We start from the raw sequence: 25723 nt of genomic DNA on the forward strand, positions 1-25723 counted from the left end.
ACAAGTGCTGGGCTCAGCTGCAGGGTGGGAACGAACCTCCCAGACAGACACAGCCTGTGACAAATGCCGATGGGAAAGGTGCAAAGCCAGACAGGGACTGAATTAGAACAAGCAAAATGGCCTCCTGGCATAAGCCAAGGGCTGCTGAGCTCCAGCCTAGTCACCAAGAGGAGTCGGACATGAGAAATCAATGAGCCAAACTGGTGTGTCCGGAAAGAGGCCTGATCAGTGGAAAAAATACGGAGGGGACGGACTGTTCCCCCATCGCTCCCTTTTGGGGCCTCTGGTGAGCCGCTCCTGCCTGGCCATCCCGCAGGACCCCTTAAGTCCAAGGCCCTCCGGCATGAATCCGAAACACAGTTTAGGGTTATAGTGGGGACGCACTCCAGGTAGGGGGACCCAGGCACATCCTACTCCAACGGGTCCTGGCCCAGGGCCCTGTGAGTGACTGGATAGAAGGTCACTCCCTCGGCGTTGCAATCGGGCCAAAACATGTCAAGGTTCTCGGGGCGAGAGAGGCGGTTCCTGCTCCTGCCCTGGGCCACTTCCTACCTGCTTCACTGGGGTTCCTTCCTATGTACTCATCCAGCTTGCTGCAGCCTCAGGGCCAGTGTCTCCTTGGCAGGAAGTCTCTGGGATGCACCAGCTCACCTCCGTGTCCTCACTGGCCTCTTCTGGAGTCTCTGGTGACAGCTGTGCGGGAGCTTCCTTCCCAGGTCCTTCTCCTCCAGCTGCCACCCCTGACTGAGTCCTTCCTCAGGCTTTTATAGTGGAGCTACAGCCTGGGCATGCTCAGTAGGGGTGCAGGGGAGGGGCCTCTGCAGCTAGGTAGCCTTGACTGGGCTCTGCAGGCTCAGTGCGGGGCTGCCTCACCCTGTCACACACCCTCCCCTTTAAGAGGGTCAGTGACGGGGTTTCAGCCTACCCCTCTTCACTTGTCCTTGAAAAAAAATCAGAGTTAGTATGGGCTTTTCCCAGCCGATGCACTACCTGAAAAGCAAAAGGTTGTAGTGACAAGTACCAGCGCATAATCCGCACGTTCGAATCTTTCATGGCAAAGAGCCATCTCAGCGGGGCATGGTCAGTTACGAAGGTGAACTGGCTCCCCAGCAGGTAATATCTCAGTAACTCTATGGCCCATTTCACCCTGAGGGCCTCCTGCTCTATTGCAGAGTATCTGGTCTCCCACAGGAATAGCTTGCGACTAAGGTACAAAATGGGGTGCTCCTCCCCCTCTATCACCTGGGATAATACCGCTCCAAGTCTTAGTTGGGAGGCGTCTGTCTGAAAAATGAACAGTTTGTCAAAATCTGGTTGAATGAGCACCAGCCCCCAAGCTAACCGCTTCTTCAAGGTCTGGAAGACAGCTTCACACTCCGAAATCCACTCTATGCGGCTCTGGGGATTCTTAGTGAGGTCTGTAAGGGGTGTTGTGATGGTCGCAGTTTGGTATAAAGTGGTGGTAGTATCCTGCCAGCTCCAGTAAATGCCATACTTTCCTCTTCATAGTAGGCGTAGGGCTCTCCCGCAGAGCCTGGACTTTGTCTATCATGAGTCGGAGCTGCCCCTTCCCTACCGTATAATCTAGGTAGCTCATTTCAGGATATCCCCAGTGGCATTTGGCCAGGTTAGCAGTGAGGCCAGCCTTAACTAATGCCTGCAGCACTTGGGTCAGATGTTGGAGATGTTCTGTACAACTCTGACTGTGTACCACAATATCGTCGATATACGCTACTGCGTAGTCATTATGTGGACTTAGTACTTTATTCATGAGCTGCTGGAAGGTGTCCGCTATCCTGTGAAGGCTGAACAGCATTGTTGTAAACTGGAAGAGTCTAAAAGGGGTTGGGAAGGCCGTTTTTTCGCAAGATGCCAGTGTCAGGGGAATTTGCCAGTAGCCTTTAGTTAAATCAAGAGTGGATATAACTCTGGCATGACCCAACCGCTCCAATAGCTGATACACCTGTGGCATCAGGTAGGCATCGAAATGGGAGATGGTGTTTACCTTCCTGAAGTCCACACAAAACCGGACCGACCCATCCGCTGTGGGGCTCTTCTAGTCACTTTGGGACTCTTCTACCATTCCCAGGGCTAGCATTTGGTCCAATTCTCTTTGTACTGTGTCCCACAACTTTCTGGGGAGCAGGCGATGATGGTCATGCAGGTGATGGTTCACTAAGCTCATCTTGCCAGGTTTAGACAGGACCTGGGGAAAGCTGATCAGCAGCCAGCAGAACTGTTCCCGCTGTTCTGTACTGAGGTCAGGACTGATGTCCAGGTGCATGGCCGTGGATGGTCCCAGCTCTGGCTCCATGGGGTACAAGGTGATCATCAGAGCCTCTCACTCCTTCCACCCCTTGAGTAGGTTTATATGATATACCCGCACCTCTTTCCTCTGCCCAGGCAGCCATACTTCATAGTCCACTGGACCCACCTCACCACCTCAAATGGGTCTTGCCATTTTGCTAGCAGCTTGGATTCTGAGGAGGGAAGTAACAGTAGTACCCGGTCTCCTGGCTGGAAGGCCTGGGTCCTGGATCCCCAGTTGTACTGTGCTGCCTGGCCCTCCTGGGCTTGGCGTAGATTCTCTTGTGCCAAGCGCCCTAGTTCCCAAAGCCAATCCTGCAGGCACAGGATGTATTGCATGGAGCCTTGGGCTGGAGTCTCTTGTTCTTCCCAGGTCTCCTGGAGGAGGTCTTGAATCCCTTGGGGCTGTCATCCATATAGGAGCTCGAAGAGCGAGAACCCCATAGAGGCCTGAGCACCTCTTGCACCATCAACATCAGTGCTGGAAACATCTTATCCCAGTGATGGGCGTTTTCCTACACAAACTTGTGCAGCATGGTCTTCAAGGTGCAGTTGAAGTGATCTACCAACCCGTCTATCTGCGAGTGGTAGACCAAGGTCCTGAGCGCATGGATGTTCAGTAAATGACCCAGCTCCGCCGTGAGTCGTAATGTAAAGTTCGTCCCTGATCTGTGAGGATCTCCCAGGGCAGACTCGCCCAGGAGAATATTTCTAGCAACTCCACAGTGATGACGCAGGCGGTAGCTGTTTGCAACGGGACTGCCTCTAGATACTGTGTTGCATAGTCCACTACAACTAGGATATATTTATGCCCCATCTGGCTCCTTTCCAGAGGGACCACCAAGTCCAGGCCAGTGCACTCAAAGGGAGTTCCTACTACAGGTAGAGGCACCAGAGGGGCCCAGAGAATGCTGGCAGGGTTAGCCTTCTGGCACTCGGGGCATGATGCACAGTACTCTTGCACTTCATGGTGGATTCTTGGCCAGAAGAACCATCGCACCACTCTCTGCAGTGTCTTCTCTCTGCCCATATGACCTGCCCAGGGGATTGCATGGGCCAACTGTAACAGGCCCCGAAGGAAATGACATGGGACTAACAGCTGGTGCATCTCATCCTGGGCCTGGGAGTCTTGGATTATGTGCTAGAGAAGGTCCTGCCATACCTCAAAGCGGGGATCCTGGGGCTGGCCTGGAGTCTGCTCCTTCCCTTCTAGGTGAACAACTGCTTACTCCCAGGTTCTGCTAAGTGTGGTGTTGTTCCGTTGTTCTTCTAGGAAGTCCCCATCTAGCTCTAGGTCGATAGGTGGGGGACATTAGGGGTGCTGCCCATGCTCAATGCTGGTCTCTCGGGTGTAGCATCCTGCGAGACTCCTTTCCCCGCCGCTACATCGAGGGGCTGGCTTATCTGGGACTGGTGAGCTTGCCATGCTAGGACAGTATTTGACATTAGGGTACTTCCTTCTTGCAGTAGTTCGGTAAACCCTGGCCAGTCCCACCCAAGGATGACCGGATAGGGCGACTTCGGGGCTACCACCGCTAGTCTGCATGCCCCACTCTGCCCGTCATCCAGCCTTACCCAGGCTGTGGCATAGGCCCATGAATACACATCATCTGTACTAGGGGGTCCCAGCTGGTCCAACCCCACGGCCACCCCTGTCCAGACAATGATTTGGCTATAGCCTGAGTCCACCAGGGCGGTGGTAGGGGTTCCGTTCACCCACACGGGCACTACAATCTTGTCACCTCCACACCCTCTGGCTGGCCATCAGCACCTGCCCATAGTTACAGTTCTGGGTCCACTGCCTCTTTGTAAACCACCCCATCTCTTATCTCTCCCTTTGCTTTCTCTATTTATTTATTTATTTGCTAAGTGGGTCTCCTTACTTTCCCCCTAGTCACAGGGGAAGAACGTACCCACATTCTCCACCACATGTGGCAGGTCACTCCTGCCTGCCCCTTCTGCAGGAACCCTTAAGTTCAAAGGCCTCCAGCTTGAGTCCCAAAACACAATTAAGGGTTGTAGTGGGGACACACCCCAGGTAGAGAGATCCAAGCCCACCCTACTCCACCGGGTCCTGGCCCAAGGCCCTGTGAGTGACGGGATAGCGGGTCACTCCCTCAGCAGGGCAATCGGGCCAAAACACGCCAAGGTTCTTAGGGCGGGAGAGGCGGTTCCTGCTCCAACCCTGGGCCACTTCCTACCTGCTTCAGTTGGGGTTCCTTCCTATGTACTTGTCCAGCTTGGTGCCTCCTCAGGGCCGGTGTCTCCTGGTGGGCAGTCTCTCGGATGCACCAGCTCACCTCCGTGTCCTCACTGGCCTCTTCTGGAGTCTCCGGTGACAGCTGTGCAGGAACTTCCTTCCGAAGTCCTTCTTCTGCAGCTGCCACCCCTGACTGAGTCCCTCCCCAAGCTTTTATACTGGAGCTACAGCCTGGGCATGCTCAGTAGGTAACCCTGGATGGGCCCTGCAGGCTCAGTGCAGGGCTGCCTCGCCCAATTATCATAGAATCATAGAACTGGAAGAGACCTCAGAAGGTCATCAAGTCCAGCCCCCTGCTCTAGGCAGGACCAATTCCAACTAAATCAACCCGGCCAGGGCTTTTTCAAGCTGAGACTTAAACACCTCTAGGGATGGAGACTCCACTACTTCCCTAGGGAACACATTCCAGTGCTTCACCACCCTCCTAGTGAAATAGTTTTTCCTAATATCCAACCTGGACCTCTCCCACCACAACTTGAGACCATTACTCCTTGTTCTGCATCAGTCACTACTGAGAACAGCCTCTCTCCATCCTCTTTGGAACCTCCCTTCAGGAAGTTGAAGGCTGCTATCAAATCCCCCCTCGCTCTTCGCTTCTGCAGACTAAACCGACCCAAGTCCCTCAGTCTTTCCTCATAAGTCATATGCTCCAGCCCCCTAATCATTTTGGTTGCCTCCGCTGGACCCTCTCCAATGCATCCGCATCCTTTTTGTAGTGGGGGGCCCAGAACTGGACACAATACTCGAGATGTGGCCTCACCAAAACCGAATAAAAGGAAATGATGACATCTCTGGATCTGCTGGCAATGCTCCTCTTAATGCAACCTAATATGCCATTAGCCTTCTTGGCTACAAGGGCACACTTCTCATCCACTGTAACCCCCAGGTCCTTTTCTGCAGAACTACTACTTAACCAGTTGGTCCCCAGCTTGTAACTATGCTTGGGATTCTTCCGTCCCAAGTGCATCAGATTTCTTGTGGCCCAATCCTCCAATTTGTCTAAGCCATTCTGTATCCTATCTCTGCCCTCAGGCATATCTACCTCTCCCCCCAGCTTAGTGTCATCCGCAAACTTGCTGAGGGTGCAATCCATCCCCTCATCCAGATCATTAATAAAGATATTGAACAAAACCGGTCCTAGAACCGAACCTTGGGGCACTCCGCTAGAAACCGACCGCCATCCTGACATCGAGCCATTGATCACTACCCGCTGGGCCCGGCCTTCTAGCCATCTTTTTATACATCTTACCATCCATTTATCCAATCCACATTCCCTTAACTTGCTGGCAAGAATATTGTGGGAGACCGTATCAAAAGCCTTGCTAAAGTCAAGGTATATCACATCCACTGACTTCCCCATGTCCACCGAGCCAGTTACCTCATCATAGAAGCTAATCAGATTGGTCAGGCACGACTTGCACTTTGTGAATCCATGCTGACTATTCCTAATCACTTTCCTCTCATCCAAGTGCCTCAATATGGATTCCTTAAGGATCCCTTCCATGATTTTTCCAGGGACCGAGGTAAGACTGACCGGCCTATAGTTCCCTGGATCGTCCTTCTTCCCTTTTTTGAAGATGGGCACTACATTTGCCTTTCTCCAATCATCCGGGATTTCTCCTGATCTCCACGACTTTTCAAAGATAATAGCCAAAGGCTCCACAATGACATTTGCCAACTGCCTCAGTACCCTAGGGTGCACTAAGTCCGGACCCATGGATTTATGTACGTTTAGCTTTTCTAAATAGTTCCTAACTTCTTCTTTACCCACCACAGGCTGTCCATCTTCATCCCATCTTGCGTCACTTGGCGCAGAAGTCCAGGAGTCAACCTTGTCTCTGAATACAGAGGCAAAGAAAGCATTGAGTACTTCAGGTTTCCCCACATCATCTGTCACTAGGTTACCTCCTTCATCCATTAGGGGCTGCACATCCTCTCTGATCACCTTCTTCTTGCTAACATGCCTTTAGAAACCTGTCTTGTTCTCCTTCACATCCTTAGCCAGTCGCAATTCCATTTGCGCTTTCCCCTTCACCTTCCTGATAACCCCCCGTCATTCTCGAGCTATACCTTTAAACTCCTCCATGGTCATTTGTCCCAGTTTCCACTCTTTGTAAGCTTCCTTTTTGTGCTTAAGTTCACCAAGGATTTCCTCTGTAAGGGTACGTCTACACTACAGCGCTAGTTCGAACTAACTTAGTTCGAATTAGTTAATTCGAACTAACGCGTCTAGAACTAAAAACTAGTTCGAATTAGCGTTTTGCTAATTCGAACTAGCAAGTCCACATTGAGTGGACTCTGAACAGGACTTAAGGATGGCCGGAAGCAGTGCCGGCAGGGCATCAGAGGAGGACTTAGAGCGTGGAGATGCTGTCTCAGGCTAGCCGAGGGCTGCGCTTAAAGGGTCCCGACCCCCACCCTGGACAGACAGTTCTAAGGGGTGCCCCGCTTGAAAACCAGTCCTGGCTTGGATTGCCCGGAGTACCCACACTGGGCACATCACACCACTAAGCCATCAGCACGGCTGCACTTGCCGCAGGCTGCCATCTGGGGAGAGGGGGCAATCGGGGGGCTGCAGGAGAGCTTCCACCCCCAGAAGCCCGCAGAGCCAGCCCAGTCCTCCCCATCGGGGGCGCGTACCCCATTCCTCCCTCACCTCCTTCCACTTACCCTTCCCTAGCCCCCTTCTTATTGATGTACAAAATAAAGATAACGTTTCTTCCAACATTGACTCTGTCTTTATTGAACAAAACTGGGGGAGACTGGGAAAAGGAGGTGGGAGAGGGGAAGAGAAAGGCTGGGAGAGGGGAGGGCAACTAACATGATCAGGGGTTGGGAACAGGTCCCAGATGAAGAGAGTCTACAGAGACTGGGACTGTTCAGCTAAGAAAAGAGGAGACGGAGGGGGGACAGGATAGAGGTCTCTAAAAGCAGGGGTTGGGTGGAGAGGGTGCATTCAGAAAAGTTCTTCATGAGTTCCCCTAAAGAAGGACTAGAGGACACCAAAGGAAAGGAATGGGTAGCAGGCTTCAAACTAGTAAGAGAAAGTTGTTCTTCACAAAGCAAAGAGTCAACCTGTGGAACTCCTTGCTGCAGGAGGCTGTGAAGGCTACAACTGGAACAGAGTTTAAAGGGAAGTGAGATCAAGTCATGGAGGTTGGGTCCATGGAGTAGTCTTAGCCAGGGGGTAGGAGTGGTGTCCCTGCCCAAGGTTTGTGGAAGGCTGGAGAGGGATGGCACCAGACAAATGGCTTGGTCACTGTCTTCGGTCCATCCCCTCCAGGGTCCCTAGGGTTGGCCGCTGTCGGCAGACAGGCTACTGGGCTAGATGGACCTTTGGTCTGACCCAGGATGGCCATTGTAAGCTCAGGGCTCAGGGTCGGGGGTCTCAGTGGACCCCCTTGATTTTCATGCACACCTGCTCCTGGGTGGCCAGGCTGGCAGCTTTCCTGCCCTAGACAGCCACTTTCCTGTGCCTAGTGCGGAGATCGTGGACGAGGTCCACGATGTCCGCACTAGCTCAGGAAGGTGCCCGCCACTTGCGGTCCAGGGCAAGCTCCCGGGAGCCGCCAGCCTGGTCCCGGGAAGAGGGGGTGGGCTGGGGGACATCGGGTGGGTGGCTCTGTGCCGTGCCAGGTGCAGGGTCTGCTGGCTGGGTGCTGGCAGGCTTGCACCTGGCACGGGCACCGTAGCCAGCCCGTGCCCCTTTAAGGGGTCCGGGGCCGGGAAGGGGGCATAGAGTTTCCCTGGTGTTGGACAGAGTGGCCACCAGGGAAAGCTGGGGAGGGCTAGCCTCCCACTAGTTCGAATTAAGGGGCTAGTTTGAACTAGGCTTAATCCTTGTAAAATGAGGTTTACTTAGTTCGAACTAAGCGCTCCGCTAGTTCGATTCAAATTCGAACTAGCGGAGCGCTAGTGTAGCGCCTATTAAAGTTAGTTCGAACTAACTTTGTAGTGTAGACATACCCTAAGCCAGTCCGGTCTCGTACCATGTTTGCCTCTCTTGCTACGTGTCGGGATGGTTTCTTTCTGTGCCTTCAATAAGGCTTCTTTAAAATATTGCCAGCTGTCCTGGACTCCTTTCCCCTTCATGTTAACATCCCAGGGGATTCTGCCCATCAGATCTTGGAGGGAGTCAAAATCTGCTTTTTTGAAGTCCAAGGTGAGTATTTTACTACTCTCTTTTCTTCCTATGGTCAGGATCCTGAAATCTACCATCTCATGATCACTGCTTCCCAGGTTCCCTATTAGTTCCTCCCTGTCTGTGAGCAGAAGGTCAAGCTGCGCACGGCCCCTGGTCGGATCCTTCAGCAGTTGTGTCAAGAAGTTATCCCCAACATTCTCCAAAAACTTCCTGGATTGCCTGTGTACTGCCATATAGGTTTCCTATTACACACCCATTACACACCTCCACATCCTCACTGGCCTCTTCAGGAGTCTCTGGTGACAGCTGTGCGGGAGCTTCCTTCCCAGGTCCTTCTCCTCCAGCTGCCACCCCTGACTGAGTCCTTCCTCAGGCTTTTATAGTGGAGCTACCGCCTGGGCATGCTCAGTAGGGCTGCGGGGGAGGTGCCTCTGCAGGCGCCTCTGCTAGGTAGCCCTGGCTGGGCTCTGCAGACTCAGTGTGGGACTGCCTCCCCCCGTCACAAGGCCCCTAAAGGTAATCCTTCTGCCAAGTAGCGTCAGCAGCAACCAGGGCTGGGTTCAATATCTAGGGGTTCCTTTGCATCCATCTCGCACAGAACCACCTTGAGCCCCCACACAGTAACCTGGGAAATTCACGGACCCCTGGCAGCCTCTGAGAGGCAATGCTTCTCCCTCACAAGCACAGAGTATGAATGTAGAAAAGAAACTTTTAATGAAAGAGAGAGGCTATGTCTATACTGGCGGGTTATTGTGTGAGAACAGACGTTCTCCCAGAAAGTGTCCACACTGCCCGCCTTCTCTTGAGCAATAAGATTTACATGACGGTGTGGTAAGAGAGAGCTTCTTGTGTAAGAGCTGCACTCTTTTTTAACAGATGTAAGCCCTCATGCGCAGGACCTCTTGCACAAGAGGGCAGTATGGATGCTCAGGAGGGATCTCTTGCGGAAGAAAGCCCTATCATTACCAAACTGGGTGGGGTTGTGACTTCTTTGGAGGATAGGGACATAATTCAAAATGACCTTAGCAAGTTAGAGAAGTGGTCAGAGGTAAACAGGATGAGGTTTAATAAAGAGAAATGCAAAGTGCTCCACATAGGAAGGAACAATCAGTTCCATACATACAAGATGGGAAGCGACTGTCTGGGAAGGAGCATGGCGGAAAGGGATCTAGGGGTCATAGTGGACCACAAGTTGAATATGAGTCAACAGTGTGACGCTGTTGCAAAAAAAGCAAATATGATTCTAGGTTGTATCAACAGGTGTGTTGTAAGCAAAACTCGTGAAGTCATTCTGCCGCTCTACTCTGCACTAGTTAGGCCTCAGCTGGAGTACTGTGTCCAGTTCTGGGAACCACAGTTCAAGAAAGATGTGGAGAAATTGGAAAGGCTACAGAGAAGAGCAACAAGAATGATTAAAGGTCTAGAGAACATGACCTATGAAGCCAGGCTTCATGAACTGGGCTTGTTTAGTTTGGAAAAAAGAAGATTAAGGGGGGACATGAGAGCAGTTTTCAAATATCTAAAAGGGTGTCACAAGGAGGAAGGAGAAAATTTGTTCCTCTTGGTTTCTGAGGACAGGACAAGGAGTAATGCGCTTAAAGTGCAGCAGGGAAGGTTTAGATTGGACATTAGGAAAAAATTCCTAACTGTCAGGGTGGTCAAATATTGGAATAAATTGCCAAGGGAGATGGTGGAATCTCCCTCTCTGGAGATATTTAAGAACAGGTTAGATAGACATCTGTCAGGGATGGTGTAGACGGAGCTTGGTCCTGCCTTGAGGGCGGGGGGCTGGACTCGATGACCTCTCGAGGTCCCTTCCAGTCCTATGATTCTATGATTAAAATGGCCATCAGAGCTTTATAGAATCATAGAATCAGAGATTACTAGGACTGGAAGGGACCTCGAGAGGTCATCAAGTCCAGTCCTCTGCCCCCATGGCAGGACCAAATACTGTCTAGACCATCACTGAGAGACATTTATCTAACCTGCTCTTCAATATCTCCAGAGATGGGGATTCCACAACCTCCTGGGCAATTTATTCCAGTGTTTGACCACCCTGACAGTTAGGAACCTTTTCCTAATGTCCAACCTAAACCTCCCTTGCTGCAGTTTAAGCCCATTGCTCCTTGTTCTATCCTCAGAGGCCAAGGTGAACAAGTTTTCTCCCTCCTCCTTATGACACCCTTTTAGAGACCTGAAAACTGCTATCATGTCCCCCCTCAATCTTCTCTTTTCTAAACTAAACAAACCCAATTCCTTCAGCCTTCCCTCATAGGTCATGTTCTCTAGACCTTTCATCATTCTTGTTGCTCTTCTCTAGACCCTCTCCAATTTCTCCACATCTTTCTTGAAATGTGGTGCCCAGAACTGGACACAATGCTCCAACTAAGGCCTAACCAGCGCAGAGTAGAGCGGAAGAAGGACTTCTCGTGTCTTGCTCACAACACACCTGTGAATACATCCCAGAATCATGTTTGCTTTTTTTGCAACAGCATCACTCTGCTGACGTATTCAGCTTGTGGTCCACTCTGACCCCTAGATCCCTTTCTGCCGTACTCCTTCCTAGACAGTCGCTTCCCATTCTGTATGTGTGATACTGAATGTTCCTTCCTAAGTGGAGCACTTTGCATTTATCTTTATTAAACCTCATCCTGTTTACCTCTGACCATTTCTCTAACTTGCTAAGGTCATTTTGAATTATGTCCTTATCCTCCAGATTAGTCGCAACCCCTCCCAGCTTGGTATCATCTGCAAACGTAATAAACGTACTTTCTATACCAATATCTAAATCGTTGATAAAGGTATTGAAGAGAGATGGTCCCAAAACAGACCCCTGTGGAACCCCACTTGTTATGCCTTTCCAGCAGGATTGTGAACCATTAATAACTACTCTCTGAGTACGGTTATCCAGCCAGTTATGCACCCACCTTATAGTAGCCCCATCTAAGTTGTATTTGCCTAGTTTATTGATAAGAATATCATGTGAGACCGTATCAAACGCCTTACTAAAGTCTAGGTATATGACATCCACCGCTTCTCCCTTATCCACAAGACTCGTTATCCTATCAAAGAAAGCTATCAGATTGGTTTGACAAGATTGGTTCTTTACAGATCCATGCTGGCTGTTCCCTATCACCTTGCCACCTTCCAAGCATTCCACCTACTGTTCTGTAGTTTCTTGGGTTGTTCTTATTTCCCTTTTTTTAAATGGATACTATATTTGCCCTTTTCCAGTCCTCTGGAATCTCTCCTGTCTCCCAAGTTTTTCCCTTGTGCAAGATGTTCTTGCACAATAACCCACCAGTGTAGCCGTAGTCTGAGAGAAGTGACATGGCATTTGCTTGGGAAAATACCACAACCAGAGTTCATAACCAACCCATGAGTAACCATCCCAGCTCAAATGGATTGATCAATGTCCTTTGCCTCTCAGGCTTGCTAGTCCAACAATATAAGGGTCTCATTAACACACCCAAACTTTCTCCCTACGCCACATCAAACACCCCGCTTACAGCTCTTTCTAGTCAGTGCAGATCCAGACACATCACGCTGATCACTCTTCTCATTGATCCTGAGGCCAGGCCAACTTTATGCTGCTCCTGTGGTTCACTTGCTCCTGCCAGCTGCCCCACTGATCACCTGCCCCTGTTCCTACCAGCTGCTTACCAGTTCCAGTGGGTCTGGTTCCAGGCCAAACCAGTGACTTCAGCTCTTAGCCACAACCTAGGCTGGCCAAAATATTCCAGCTTCCACTGGAATAACAAAGAGTCTCCTTATGGAGTCTGCTTTAGATCTACCATGAGGACAAGCAGGAAAGCAGACAGGCTGAACTAGTCTTACTGCTCACACCTGGCAGGCATGAAGCTGGCTGTCTCAAGCCCCTTCCCCCCACAACTCTGCCACTCAGGTCTGGATGGGGGAGGTTTATTCATCGGAGACCTGGTAAAACGATGGTGTCTCTCCTGCAAGCTCTGATGTCATATTTTATGGTTCCTACATTTAGGGGTAGCATGGATTGTGACCCCACAACAGTCAAATGAATTACAATACATCACACTCCATTCCAACACTGATCCTCCATCAGGCCTGGCTGAATTAGATTTACATAATCACACCCCAGATTCCTTTCCATTCCCGGCATGAGCTGTATTTACATATCAACAGTTGATTATCTTGCAGGTATAAACAATTTGGCTATGTCTACACTGGTGCGATCTTGCACCAGAGATATGCAAATGAGGCTAAGCGTGGAATACTGCTGAGCTTAATTTGCATATCTAATGAGCCACCATTTTGAGGAAGAGGCTCTTGCGCAAGAAGGAGCTGTCTACACTGTTCCTTCTTGCACAAGAAAAACCCTTTTGCACAAAGCCATTATTCCCGAAAATAATTAGCATAGTGGCGTTGTGCAAGAAAGTTTTTCTTGTGCAAAAAAGGGCAGTGTAGACAGCTCCTTCTTGTGCAAGAGCCTCTTACGCAAAAATGGTGGTTCATTAGATATGCAAATGAGGCTCGGCAATATTCCACGCTTAGCCTCATTTGCATATCTCTGGCGCAAGATCACACCTGTGTAGACATAGCCTGCAAGTGAGCATAGCCACCTGCAGGGACGCTCTCTCCTTTCAGCTGGCTGCATTGCAAGCAGTCATTCACCAATGCTATCTGGTCAGTTTAGGGCACAGTTTAGGGAAAGTTCTTTACCTCTGGGTTGTCTCTCTCTCACATACACAACTCCATCCCAGACACTGTTCCCTCATCTACATCTCAGACCCCCATCCTGTACCCAAACTCCAACCCAGACACTGTTCCCTCTGCTACATTCCTGCTCCGGGTCAGACCCCATCCTGTACCCAAACTCCATCCCAGACACTGTTCCCTCTGCTACATTCCTGCTCCGGGTCAGACCCCATCCTGTACCCAAACTCCGTCTCAGACACTGTTCCCTCTGCTACATTCCTGCTCCGGGTCAGACCCCATCCTGTACCCAAACTCCGTCTCAGACACTGTTCCCTCTGCTACATTCCTGCTCCGGGTCAGACCCCATCCTGTACCCAAACTCCGTCTCAGACACTGTTCCCTCTGCTACATTCCTGCTCCGGGTCAGACCCCATCCTGTATCCAAACTCCGTCTCAGACACTGTTCCCTCTGTTACATCCCTGCCCCAGAACAGAAGCCCTCCTGTGCCCAAACTCCACCCTGACACTTAATAAGGACAAATGCAAAGTACTCCACATAGGAAGGAATGATCAGTCTCACACATACAGGCTACATGTAGATTATACCTCTCTGCCTGTTGTAGGGTGTAAATTAGACATTTCTAAAGTGCAAATGAGGCCAGGATTTAAATATCCTGTACTTCATTTGCATAATCCCATCATTATGCTCTTTTGAACAAGCACCATTTCAAAAGTAAAACTGCAGTTAAAAAATTGAGGCGTATAGGATCTTTCCAAAAAGCGCCCCATATTTGAAAGAACCACATCTAGACCACGGTTTTACTGTAAAAATTGCACTTGTTCAAAAGCTCGCCATGACAGAATTTTGCACAGGAAACGCAGGATCTTCTGGAAAAGCTTATTTTGAAATAGAAAATTTACATGCAAAAAGCGCAATGAAAGAGTGATTTGCTATTTCAAAAAATAGCCTCACACTCATTGGATGCTGTGTCGCATGTAAGGGCATCTGGAACCAGTTCAGGCAGGGTATTAGGTCAGCAGTTGCTTCCTGGAGTTGCTACCTGACTTTCTGACACATGAGCTTAAAGAGACCCCCCCCCCCCCCGATTCTTCTGCTTGCTTGCCTACCTTCCCGAGGGACAGCAAAGCATTTCCACTGCGTGCTCTGATTGCCCTGCTTCTGAACACCACAGCGCACCCTGCAATGGAACCAGAGTTTTCCTCTTGGCATGTGACAACCCCAGACTATTGTGCTGCAGTTTCTGCAGGAGTCTCCATAGGCTGCCTTCCTGACACTGCAGGAAGACGACCCTGAGCTGATTGCGGAGAAACTCTGCCTGTGTGCAGGAGCTCTGCTCTTGCAATCGCACCCCACTGTGGAGCGATGTGTTTGGCAGCTGGACACCAGTTCTAACTGGTAGGACTTCCTAGTGATGGAACAGTGGGATGACCAGCAGTGGCACCTGTGACAGACCAGGACAGGTCTTGGCATCACTGAGCGCATCCGCTCAGGGCGAATTTCTCAAAACCGGGGCTCCTTACAGCCCCTGACTGGAGACCTTTCCCAAACAAGCCACAGAGGAGTCACACTGAGTCCTCCAGCTGCCAATCCAGCAGGCAGGAAGCCTCATGAGTAAAACCCCTCAGAAAGCCCAGCTCTCCCTGTGCCCCAATCAGCTCCGGGCCTAACACAGGTGAGGGGTTATAGAACCCAACCCCACCTACCCTGAATGGGTTCTCCTGGTCCCAAAGAACAAGCCACAGAGCCCTGGTCAATTCTCACTTTAGATCTTACCCACGAGTCCATGCTGGACCAATCCTTTAGCAACTAAAATCTAAAGGTTTATTAACAAAAGAAAGAAAAGGTGGAGAGTAAGGTTGTTAAGGAGAATACATCATATGCACCAATCACCCAGTTCTCAATACAGGCTCTCAGCAGAGATGTCACAAACTGCTGGCTTAAAAGTGTCTGGTGCACATCCTATATCAGAAAGGGTCAGCAACACTTCCCAGCTCTCTGTCTCTGTCAAGGCGGCATCTGGGATCAGTATGGAATTGAAGGCAAGATGGAATCTGCCTCATGACACTTTATATCCATTTCTGGTTTCTACCAAGCTAGAGTGGGTCACATGGCCCAGTGACCTATCCCTGTGTCCCATGCCAGCAGCCATTAGATACTGACTGGATTGCAGGTTTCCAGACCCATTTCTCAGGTGTGTATTGGCCACCTTCAGAGCCATTGTCCTTGGCGCTTGTGTGTCTCAGGGACCCCTAGAGCTATGTCAGTGGGAGCCTAGTGCTCCTGGTGGGACCATCCATGCCGGACAGGTTAAAGAGTAGAGACCACACTAAGTGTGATTCACTGGTCCTCCAGGTTGGGGGTTTGGCTCAGGGCTAACAACCCTGACCCTGACAGTTACACAAACAGGAAGACCAAGAAAGGCCAGTGCAGTGCAGGTAACCACAGCGTGCCACCCCTTCCCCCTCCAGCTCCCACCCTGCAGCTAGAGACAGGCCAAAGACTTGGCCAGGAAGGTACCTACCCCTGTGTGTCATCCCAAACAAAATGGCCGTTTCCTATCAGCCTGCCCTTCCAGCCACCCCAGCACATGAGGGCGTATAGACCCCTTTAACGGGGCACGAGTCCAGTCACAGTGTAACTCACCCAGCTCTCCATGGCAGGGCAGCTCTGATAAAGGGGCTGGGAAGTATGAGAGGGGCCAGTGAGGGGGTGGGACAGCACCGGCCCACAACATTTTGGCACCTGAGGCGGGGAGCTCAAATGATACCCCCATACCACCTCATTTGTGCCAAAACTATGAAAGGTCTCAATTCTGCCTCCTTCCTCTTCTACTTCTCTCATGGTCCTGCTCTGCTGCCTACCCCAATAATGGAGAACTAAGAACTTAAAATGCCTTGTTCAAAAATTTTAAGTAACACTTAACTTTCAAATACCTGAACACTTTGTGCATCTAGAGCAGAGAGAATACAGATACACTAGCAGCTGTCATAATTTTCTACACTTTGGGTCCTAGTGGCGCCCCCCACAGTCTGGCACCTGAGGTGGCCACCACAGTTCACCTCATGCTAGGACTGGCCCTGGGTGGGGGGAAGAGCCATGGGGAGCAGGGTAGTCTGAGGGGCCCAGTGAGGGGGGAAGAAGAGGCAGGAGGAGTTGGGGAGTCTCGGGGGGCCCAGTGTGAGGAGATGCGGAAGGAGTTGGGAGGGCCTGGCAAACATCTCTCTGACAACAGGGGCAGAGGCGTGCGGGGCGGGACCCGCACTGTGAGATGGGCGGGAAAGCAGAGGAGGCTGCAGGGGGTGTCAGCCCCTGAGAGAGGAGAAATCGGAGCTGGGAGGGGGAGGAGCTGGCAGAGCGGGGGAGCAGGGATCAAGCTGGGGCAGAGGGTGAGAGGGCAGATGGAGGCGCTAAGCAGCTAGGGACACATTATAGAGTCCATGGCTGTGACAGAGCTGTTAGAGGGAGGGTGTGTGTGTGTGTGTGTGTATTTAGACCATGGCTAGGGCACTGTGGGAGCCACTAGATCACAAATAAAATATCAGCAATGGAATAAGAATAGTGATGAAGCCCCTGAAAGACAAGCACAAGATTCTGTCATCGTGTGGGACTGGAAGAGAACTCCATGAAGGACGGGGGGCTGGGGGTGATTGGGTCAGACTGGATCTATGGCTGAGAAGGTGGCTACATGCACTGAACAGGCCTCAGTGTGGACACTAGGAGGTCAGGGACAAGGCAGATTTCACCATGGATTCATGGCACCTGAGGCGGGAAGCTCAAATGACACCCTCAAGCCCCTCATTTGGGCCAAAACTTTGAAAGGTCTCTTGTGTCCCCCTTCCTCCAGCACAGCATCCACCATCTCTGCGCATCTGGAGCAGAGAGAATACATTTCACCAGCAGCAGACACAATTTTCTACACTTTGGGTCCTAGTGGTGCCCCTCCCCCACAGTCTGGCACCTGAGGGGGCTGCCTCAGTTCACCTCATAGTAGGACCAGCCCTGAGCTAGGAACAGGACAGATTTCAGTGTGAATTTAGGACACTTGGAGGTTAGGGATGAGGTAGGTGCAGGAAAACCTGAAGTATCTGAGGATTCATCTGCACTGCCACTTACAGCTGTGACATTTTCCGTGCTCATGTGTTTGAGATGCAAGTTTCCAAGTGCTGCGACATGGAAAGGCAGATCATGCGGTAGGCTGGGAGGTGTTTCTCTGCCCTTGCACATCTGGAACTGCATCTACACATCCCTAATGACGCTGCTGTGAGCACATACTAGACAGGGTGGGTGTGTCTATGCAAATTGGGCTCAGCCCCTGAAGTCTCTTTGCACCACTTGCCACAGTTCACCACCAGATGTCAAGGTAGAGTTTACCCTGACCCCGCTTACACACAGAACAGGGCAGATATGGATCCACCCTGCCCTTCTGGAAGCCAGAGGTCAGGGCAGCCTTGAGGGGGTTTGGCTAAGCCATTGAGGACCTGTGCTCCTGGACAGCTCCAGGTCATTCTGGAACCTTGTTACCCTTTGCTCCCAGCATCCCCAGCAACCAGCACCGGGGTGATTGGGTGAGAACAACGCTCAGCTCTGCCTGTTAAACCTCCCGCCTGCTGGTCCCGCTGGATCCCTGGTCGGTTGTACTGCGGGAACGGGTCGGTAACACTGGCCCAGTCGTATCCTCCATGGCATCCCTGATTTTATAGAGCTCTGCCATGTCCCCTCTAGTCAGCTCTTTTCTAACCCAGCCAGCCCTAACCCTACAGCCAATCCCCACTAGGAGCCTTTCCTGCCCTTCTCTGTTGTCCTCTCTGGGCCTTTGCCTCCCCCACTGCTCCTCTTCAGAGGTGGGATGACTACAGCTGGGCAAAAGAAATGGTGAGGGCTCATTGGGTTAGCAGGGAAAAGGTATGAAGGGATCTCATGGCTGGGAACTGAAACTGGATAACTGTGAACAGGGCATGGTCAGTGAACAGGGTCACTGACCACAGAAACACGTCACTCCAGGATGTGCTGCAGTCACTGTAGCTCCGCTTAGAAATTCAACCTAAGGGGGCTATTTTGAACTAAAGCCCAGGGCTACGTCTACACTGGCACCCTTTTCCAGAAATGCTTAAAACAGAACAGTTTTCCGTTATAAGTATTTCCGGAAAAAGAGCATCTACATTGGTCTCAGAGTTATTGTTATAACAATGCGCTTTTCCAGAAAAGCGCGTCTACATTGGCGGCGCGCTTTTCCACAAAAGCAGAAGCCCGGAACCATTTTGAAGAGGGCAAAGGCCACCACCACCAGCCATTGGTCTCCTGCTCCCGTGGCTTGGGGCCTCTGCCAGGGACTGACACCCTTAGCAGGTTCGGTGGTTGCCCTCTGACTTTTGGGGACACCACCCTTTGTCCCCCAACTGCTTTTCCCTGTGGTTTGTTTTTTCTGCCCTGCTCTGTCTGCCATGAAGCCGTGGGTGGCCATGTGCCTGCTCGGGCCCCTGTTGGAGTTGTGCAATTGTGTGCAGCTCGTGCTGCAGGCCAGTGGCCTGCTGTTCCAGGACCAGGAGGCAGCGATCGCATTGGACTCCCTCACCAGGGAGGCCATGGCGTCCCTGTGGCATCAGCACCCCACCATGGAGAGGCCCGTCTGGAGTTTGGACAGCAGCACCGACTGGTGGGACCGGGTGGCCCCTGGACTATGGGACAACCAGCAATGGCTCTGGAATTTCCGCATGAGAAAGCGGACCTTCCTGCAGCTGTGCGCCTGGCTCACCCCCGCGCTGCAGAGAGCCACCACCCGGCTGTGGGCACCCATCCCCGTGAAGAAGAGGGTCGCCATCGCGCTGTGGAAGCTGGCCACACCGGACAGCTACCGCTTGGTGGCACAGCAATTCGGGGTGGAAAGATCCACCGTTGGTGTGATCGTCATGGAGGTAAGTCCCAGGAGGAGTGGGGTGGGGGGAGGGTGCTGCACTCCAGTTCCAGAGACAGCCAAGACTCCAGGCTGGGTCGCCCAGGGGTTTGGGCCATCCCTCCCTTGCACAGGCCCGCTGGTGGGGGGGGGGGGGTGCGTGGTGCGAGGGGGGCCCTGGGGTGTGTGTGTGTGTGTGTGTGTGTGTGTGTGTGTGTGTGAGCGTGAGGACAGAGGGAATCAAGGGGGGGGCCCAAGGGAGCACACACTCACCCCTGCCGTATGTGATGTGTTCCCTTGTGTTTTTATGCACCCTTCTGCAGGTCGTCCACGCCATTAACGAAGTCCTGCTCCCGAGAGTGATCCGCCTGCGCGACGTGGATGCTATCATGGCCAGCTTCGCTGCCCTCGGGTTTCCCAACTGCGAGGGAGCCTTGGATGTAACCCACATCCCCGTCCGGGCCCCGGAGCATCAAGCAGCCCATTTCATGAACCGGAAGGGGTACTGCTCCATTGTTCTGCAGGCCCTCGTGGACCACTGGGGCCACTTCCTGGATGTCTACGGGAGCTGGTCTGGCCGGGAACACGACGCCTGCATCCTCCGCAACTCAGGACTCTTTCACAGGTTGGAGGCGGGCACCTACTTCCCCCGGCAGGACTTGACTGTCGGGGATGTTGTGACGGACCGGGCCGTGTCTGGGCACAGCTAAGGGCGTCCGCTCAGGGCGAATTGCTCAAATCCGGGGCTCCTTACAGCCCCCGACTGGCGACCTCTCCACACAGGCCACGAACCAGTCTCACAGAGCGCTTCAGCTGCCTGCCTGAAGCCTCCCGAGCAAAACCCCTCCGACACCCCAGCAATATCCGTGCCGCAGATGGCCCCGGGCCTATACACAGGTGGGGGGTACTAGCATCCAATCCCACCTACCCCGAACAAGTCCTGTCCGGTTCCAAGAAACCAGCCACAGATCCCTGGTCAATTTACCCTCTGGACCTTACCCACAAATCACGCTGGGCCAATCCTTTAGAATCTAAAACTAAAGGTTTATTAACACAAGAAAGAAAAGCCTGAGAGTAAGGTTACTAAAGTACAGTACGTTACATGCACCGAATTTCCCAGTTCTCGATGCAGGCTCTAGCAGAGATGTTGCAGCTGCTGGTTACAAGTCCTTATTGCACATCCTATGATCAGGATGGGTTCCCAGGTCTTCCGGGCTCTTCAATCCCTGCAGTGCTGCCTCTGGGATGAAGTGCTGAGCTGAGAACAAAATGGCATCGACCACATGGCCTCTTTATACTCCTTCCTCGCCTCTTCTAGTATGTAGCAGGTCACCTGGTCCTCAGCCTCTCTGTGTTCCCTGCTGGCTGCTCTCAGGACAGCCCCCATTCTTTGGGTGTGTCTTTGGCCCATTGAGAACCATTGTTCCACAGGTAATTAGCATGTCCACAGGCTCCACAGGCTCAGCCCTGCCCAATGCTTAACCACATGCAGGGAAATCTTCAGTTTCTACACAGATTACAGATCTACACACACAGACATTATGTACTCACATAAACAGTGTACACAGGATCAGAAAACAACAAGCTCCCATTCAATACCCCACATGGCTCCCCCCACACCAATTTCTGGGGCCAACACCCCCACCTAGGGGTGCAGCAGCGACCTGGCTGCTTTCCTCCAATTCAGCAACGTGACACCCCCAACGCAAAATTGATGCAGGAAGTGATGCCAGTAACATCACTGAGGGCATCACAGGCCTCCCCCGTCAAAATGGTGGTGTGCCTCAGTTTCCCTTCTTACACAGGACCTTCTGGCTGGAACCCTTTTTGTCCTGTAAGAAGTTCCAAAACCAGTTACAAGTGTTAACCATGAAATAGCCACATCACAATGTCCCCTTACATACCGTCTGTCGTTTGGTACATCTCCAGACAGATTACATGGTATTTTCATAAGCTCATGCACACTGTATACCGTTACAATTCTCTGCAACAATAATACATTGGTTACAAGAATTAACATCAGTAACAAAAACAATCCTATATTAGGTGTATATTGACATTCCCCATCATGCCCCTTCTCTGGCCCCACACCATTGCAGTTTTTTCCCTTCAGGTTCAACCTGCAAATCTTCTTTGTCAAAGCAAGTCCTGACCCTCCCCCTTGTGCTCTGGGCTCCAGGCCTGAAACCTCTGGCCTGACCAAGACAAAGGGCTGGCTGGGCGTGACTCCCTGGCTCACAATGGCCCTGGAATTCTCCCCCTTCCCCCACTCAGTGGGGTAACAGCAGCAAGCTGTAGACTCCCAAGTCTCTCCTCTGTCCCTCTCTAACCTCTGTTTCCACATGGAACCAGCTATCCACTTCCCTGATTGAGTATGAGTGTCCACAGTGTCCAGAGATGGGAGCTTAACTGCCATCTCCTGCATCCTAGGGAGAGTAACCACACAGCTGTTCTGCTCTGCATACTTGGCTACACCGTCCTCCTCCTGAATCTGAGACACTAACTTCCCACTCTCCTCATTCACCTGGGAACAATCCTGTCCCACACACACTGACTTCCCAGCAAGCTGGTCACCCACAGTCACTGGGTTAGCAGCCTGCTCCAGTTCTCTGGATGTTCCTGCCTCATCTGGAACAACCCTCAGTCCCTCTGAGACCTCTCCAACACCATCCACACTGGGTTTCCCTAAACCCAAGTCAGTGGAGTCACTGCTAACAGACAAATCCCGTCTGTCAGGCACCAAAACAAGTGCCTCACACAAGAAGCTGCTGCCTTTTACAGGCAGAGCTTTCTCCTGAATGCCTTCTCCAAGCCAGGCATCGTCACCTCTCTCAGTTACTGCAAACTGCTTGCTACAAGCACTGCCAGGACTCTCCTCCCTATGAGCTCCCTTAAGCAGCAGTTCACCCTTCCCTGGCTCTGCAGCAGCCTTGCCCTGCTGAGCCACAACCAACTCCTCCTGCAATTCCCTTACTCCCTGAATCATCTCTGGCCCCTCTGGTTGATTCATAGACAATCCCCTCTGGTTACAGGGAGACTGACCAGCTCCAGGAAACTTTCCATACCCACATGCACCCCCTTCCCAAACCTCCCTGTTAGCTACAGGTAACACAAAAGGTTTGCATTCATACATGCTTTGGGGTTGGGTCATCACATCAGCTGGGCAAAATACGTCTGCCATATCATAAGCACACCGCATACCCACAGAGTTATACATTGAACCTTCAGGAGGATACAGTCTTTCTTGTTCTTTTAGTCTCTTAAGCTGGAGGTCAAGTCTAGCATTTTCCTCCTTGGCTAGGGCCATCTTCTTTGCATGCTCTGCCATTCTCTCTGCATGTTCTGCTTTTCTCATCTCAAGTTCCCGATCCATCTCCTGCTTTCTCTTAGCAATTTCTTCATCTGCCTTCCGCCTTCTTTCAGCAGCCTCCTTGGCTTGCTTCTGCTCCTTTTCATCCACATCTCTGGTTAATAACAGCACTACCAGATCTAGTTTAGAGGCCCTTTTCCTAAAGGCAATGCCTCTCCCCAAGCACAAATCCTTCAGAGCACTTTTGCTCAGACTCTCATATAATTCCGGGTTCATCGCAGCGGCTCTTTAATCAACCAAACTCTCAACACCAAAAATCAAATTTAGACAGCGTGGGGTCCTGATCCCAAAGCTCAATTGACCAAGATCTGTGGATCCTGCCGACTACGCCACTGTGATGGACCAGGCCGTGTCTGGGCACAGCTAAGGGCGTCCACTCAGGGCGAATTGCTCAAATCCGGGGCTACTTACAGCCCCCGACTGGCGACCTCTCCACACAGGCCACAAACCAGTCCCACAGAGCGCTTCAGCAGCCTGCCTGAAGCCTCCCGAGCAAAACCCCTCCGACACCCCAGCAATATCCGTGCCCCAGATGGCCCCAGGCCTCATACACAGGTGGGGGGTCCTAGCACCCAATCCCACCTACCCCAAACAAGTTCTGTCCGGTTCCAAGAAACCAGCCACAGATCCCTGGTCAATTTACCCTCTGGATCTTACCCACAAATCACGCTGAGCCAATCCTTTAGAATCTATATCTAAAGGTTTATTATTACAGGAAAGAAAAGCATGAGAGTAAGGTTATTAAAGTACAGTACGTTACATGCACCGAATCTCCCAGTCCTCGATGCAGGCTCTAGCAGAGATGTTACAGCTGCTGGTTAAAAGTCCTTATTGCACATCCTATGATCAGGATGGGTTCCCAGGTCTTCCGGGCTCTTCAATCCCTGCAGTGCTGCCTCTGGGATGAAGTGCTGAGCTGAGAACAAAATGGCATCGACCACATGGCCTCTTTATACTCCTTCCTGGCCTCTTCTTGTATGCAGCAAGTCACCTGGTCCTCAGCCTCTCTGTGTTCCCTGCTGGCTGCTCTCAGGACAGCCCCCATTCTTTGGGTGTGTCTTTGGCCCATTGAGAACCATTGTTCCACAGGTAATTAGCATGTCCACAGGCTCCACAGGCTCAGCCCTGCCCAATGCTTAACCACATGCAGGGAAATCTTCAGTTTCTACACAGATTACAGATCTACACACACAGACATTATGTACTCACATAAACAGTGTACACAGGATCAGAAAACAACAAGCTCCCATTCAATACCCCACATGGCTCCCCCCACACCAATTTCTGGGGCCAACACCCCCACCTAGGGGTGCAGCAGCGACCTGGCTGCTTTCCTCCAATTCAGCAACGTGACAGATGTGCCTATGCCCATCTGCGTCGTCGGGGACGCGGCCTACCCCCTGATGCCCTGGCTCATGCGGCCCTACACGGGGCAGCCGGACCAGAACCGGGCCCGGTTCAACGACCGCCTCAACCGGGCCCAAAATCCGGTGGAGCTCACCTGCAGACGTTTGAGAGCCCGCTTCCATTGTTTGCTCACCCGTCTCGAGATGGGTGAGCAGAATGCAACGGAGGTACTGGCCGTGTGCTGTGTGCTCCACAACATTGTGGAGCGCAGTGGGGAGACCTTCCTCCCTGCATGGATGGCAGCTGAGGAACAGACCTTGGAACAGCCCTACACAGCTGCCGTCCACCAGGCGCACCAGGAGGCGGTGCGCATCAGAGTGGCCCTGACGGACATGTTTGCCCAAGCCCCGTAGTAGGGTCACGTGGGTCTCCCCATACGACTCCCTCCCATCCCCTCCTCTTCCCCACCCCCTGCCCTTACCTCCTCCCAATTGTAAAGCGTCGGGTCAAAGCACATCGGACATCACCGTGACTGTTCGTCGGGTGCGTCGGACATAGTTAGGGTTTTTCTTTTTAGTTTAGGCTAGGGTTTAGGCCACCATCGCCTGTCCGAGCTGTCCCAAAGAACAGGAAGAGGATTCATGGTTTGTGCGGAAAGCTCTAGTCAGCGTACCTGATTCCAGTCGTCTTCGAGGGATCTCCTGGTTGTTTCTCTTCTGAGGCCCGGAAGGACCAAAGGATTGAGGTTGCCAGCAACACTCCCCAATCGTCCTCCCTGCGCCTAGACTATGTTTAAGAATCTGTAGTGTGCATCTTTTAACCGTTCTTGCTTGTTTGTTAGCTATGTTAATATAGTTTGTGGTTTACATTTTACTGAAAAGTCTCAAGTATTGATTTATGTGCCACAAACCAATGACCACTTAAAAAGAGAACCCCTTCCCCCCCTTGGTGATAGAATAAAGAATTTGGTGTCCACAGTTTGTAACCCTTTTAAATTTAGGTGGCTAATTGTCATCTCAAATCATTTCTTACAGTTCCCTAGAGTAACACAATAACCAACACAAGATTCAAGTGAAAAAATAGAACTTTTGTATTTACAAGGGTGAGGGGGGGGAGACCTTCAATTGGGATGAGGAGGGGGGGAGCTACTGGGACAGGTGGCCCCTGCGAGTGCTCCGTCGGGGGCAGACCTGCACATGTGGGGCAGGCTGCATTGGGGCAGGCTACATGGGGAGGTGGGCAGGAGCTGGGGGCATAGGAGCAGGGGCAGCAGGAACAGGGGCAGGAGCTGGGGGCATAGGAGCAGAGGCGGCAGGAGCGGGGCAGGAACTGGGATAGAAGCAGGGGCCATCATGGGGGCAGGAGCTGGGATAGAAGCAGGGGCCATCATGGGGACAGGAGGGGGCATGTGCAGTGCTACAGGAGGGATGGCGGGGGCATGGGTTGCGGCCATGCCATAGTGCACAGCATGGACAAAGTGTGCCGTGAGGATGGCCATGGAGTCAGCCATCCATTTGCACTACTCCAGGAAGGCACCCCAGGCCTCCTGCTGCCACTGCACGTCCCCCTGCACCCACTCACGAACGGAGGCCTGGATTGCCTCCACTGCGATCACATGGTGGCGAAGAAGCTGGTCCCACTGTTGCTGCCTGCGCCTCCGGGGTTGGCCTGCTGGGGGTGCCACTGCTGCCAGACTGGAGGGTCTGGTG

The sequence above is a fragment of the Pelodiscus sinensis genome, unplaced genomic scaffold, assembly GCF_049634645.1.
Source record: "Pelodiscus sinensis isolate JC-2024 unplaced genomic scaffold, ASM4963464v1 ctg40, whole genome shotgun sequence".
In the NCBI taxonomy this organism is placed as follows: Eukaryota; Metazoa; Chordata; order Testudines; family Trionychidae; genus Pelodiscus; species Pelodiscus sinensis.